The sequence below is a fragment of the Gorilla gorilla genome, chromosome 23 (assembly GCF_029281585.2).
Source record: "Gorilla gorilla gorilla isolate KB3781 chromosome 23, NHGRI_mGorGor1-v2.1_pri, whole genome shotgun sequence".
NCBI lineage: Eukaryota > Metazoa > Chordata > Mammalia > Primates > Hominidae > Gorilla > Gorilla gorilla.
This window is the reverse complement of record NC_086018.1, coordinates 6,511,015-6,513,731: the sequence shown is the minus strand read 5'-3', so window position 1 is coordinate 6,513,731 and position 2,717 is coordinate 6,511,015.

Genomic DNA, 2,717 nt, shown 5'->3' with positions numbered 1-2,717 from the left:
GAAATGAAAACTACCCATTTTCCTTACCACCTGGCTCCTGATAAAAATCATTCTATTTTCTGGTTCTAAGTTTCAATACTTTAGATATTACATGTAAGTAGAATCATAGAGTATCTGTTTTATTGTGACTAATTTTACTTAGCATCATGTTGTCAAGATTTCTCTTTAGTGGGGATGGTACAAGATTTTCTGCCTTCAAAAGCTGAGTAATATTCCATTACTTTTATATTACAAATTATATTTATTTATTCATTCTATGAGGAAAGTTTGTGTTGCTTTCACCTATTGGCCTTTGTGAATAATGCTGCAATGAATATGGGTATGCAAATAACTATTTGCACATTTGTGCAAGGTTTACGTTTGTGCTAACTTCAGTTTTATTGGAAAAATTGTCTGTCTTTATGCCAGAAACAACCTGTTTTCATTGCTGTTGCTTTGTAATGTGCTTTGAAATCAGAAAAGGTGAGGTCACTAACGTTGTTTTTTTAAACATTTTTGGGCTCTTAATGGTCGCTTGAGATTCCATAAAATTTGTTGGTTCCTTTTTCTATTTCAAAAAAAAGTCGTTAATTTAAAAGGGATTGTATTGAATCTGTAACTCGCTTTAGGCATCATGAGCATTCTTCATAATATTCAGGCTTACAACCCTTAAACATGATCATGCTCAAAAGTGAGTTGTTTAATTTCCATATAGGTGTTGCTATTTTTGTTTTCTTCTGTTATTGATTTCTAGTTTCATTCAATTTTGATCAGAAATAATAGTCATTGAAAGGCTAAACCACTCTGGGAAGTGACCTCCATTATAGAACATTACAAAGATATGTGAGGGCACCACTTCTGCCCTGATGGGCTACAGGGATAAGTCCTCTGAGATGACACATCGCAGACAAATGCAGGAAACAATATAACCCCTTTTTCATGTAAACTCTTCCCTATTTTTGTAGAGTATTAGTGATTGTGGTGGGTTTTAAGTCTTGGAGAAGGTCTGACGGTGCCGTGAAGCTGCCTGCTACAGATGGTACCGGGGGGAATAATTAAAACTATACAAACTGTAGTAACATGAATAAATACAGCCTAGCGTAAAGGAAAAACAACACAAAGGTCTTCTCTGATATTTCTACAAGAATGTTAAAAGGGACTTTACACTTAACCAAGTTGCCATTGGGATTAGTTAAGGCTAGATTTTTGGAGGGCAGAACTTTGGGTCACTCATGGAAAACCCCTAAGAGAGAGCCCAGAGAATTTCCATATTTGGGTCTGGATCCTGGGCCCATCCTGGTTTTGTCAGGCCCCTGTCTGTAGAGACCCCCATGAGCCTCCTCTGACCGTAACTCACCGTAAGCCATGCTTGGGGGTGTGGTGAACCTGCCAGTTGTCCAAGGAGATGGGGGAGTTGAATCCATCAAATATCTGCCCACTGATTTTAATGCAGCTCTACAAAAAGTGTTCCCACCAGAGAAGCCGAAAAAAAAAAAAAAGAAGTTAATTGTCTCCTTTGTTTTTACCACCATGTGACATCTCCATTAGAAATTCTGTTTCCTAGATCTGGAACATCGGAGTATCCGCATAGACCTCCAGCCAATGAGGAAACCAGAGGACAGCTTAAGGCCTTGGGATTCACATCTGAGTAGACACACTTGGCCCACAATGCTCAACTTTTTATTCCACCAGCCATGACCTGAGTATGAACATGGCAGACCCACCAGGGTTCCAGTGCCTTAAAACCTGCGCTTGTGAGGAAGAGCCCCCTCCTTTCCTTTCCTGCTCCTCCTGCAACACATGGTAATGGTAGGCAGGGTCGGGTTGCCCAGATTAGATGACAAGGGTGGCCTGGCATGGACGGACCTCCCCTGTGCTACGCTGTGTTACCTGTGTGTGCCTATTGTCAAATGGCCAGTGGTATCAAGGATGTGGGCTGAGCCAGTATGTATTTTGTCAGAAAAGGCTCTCACTTGGAGCCTTGCTCAGGCAACAGCTTAGGAATATAGCACACAATGAGAACACAGTGCTCTCTCAAGCATCTCCCATGAAATTAGCTAGATACAGGGCTGTCTCTAGAATGTGGGTTTCTGGTTCCCAAAGTTCTAAATTCTGTTAGGTTCTGTCACAAGGGAAGTCTGTTAACTTCTTCAAGGTTTTATCCCCTGAGCCCTTTTCCTGCATAAATCTATGCGAAGGCCCTGCTGGGCTGCTGATTGCTCACTGTCATCTCCCATGTCAACTCTTTTCTTGTAAATAGTTATGCAAACACAATTATGCCCCTTACTCCCCAAAAAGATCTAAATGCAGCCAGGGCCCCAGGTTTGAGAGAACAGAGTTGGGTTAAAATCTTCCTTTCCTTTTCATTTCTGTGACCATATAAATATCACTGTGTGCTTTAAGTCTCCCCAGCCCTGAAGTATGCATAATGGGATTACGCTAAAATCAATTTCCAAAAACAGTCTTTGGCAATATATGAGATAGAATGAATAAAAATCGCTTGGATGCAGTGGATCTTGCCTGTAATCATAGCAGATTGGTAGACCAAGGTGGATGGAACACTTAAGGCCAGGGGTTTGAAACCAGCCATGGCCAGCATGGCAAAAACCCTTCTCTACTAAAAATGCAAAAATTAGCCAGATGTGTTGATGCTTGCCTGTAATCCCAGCCACTCAGGAGGCTGAGGTCTAAGAATCACTTGAGCCCAGGAAGCAGAGATTACATTGAGTCATGATCAT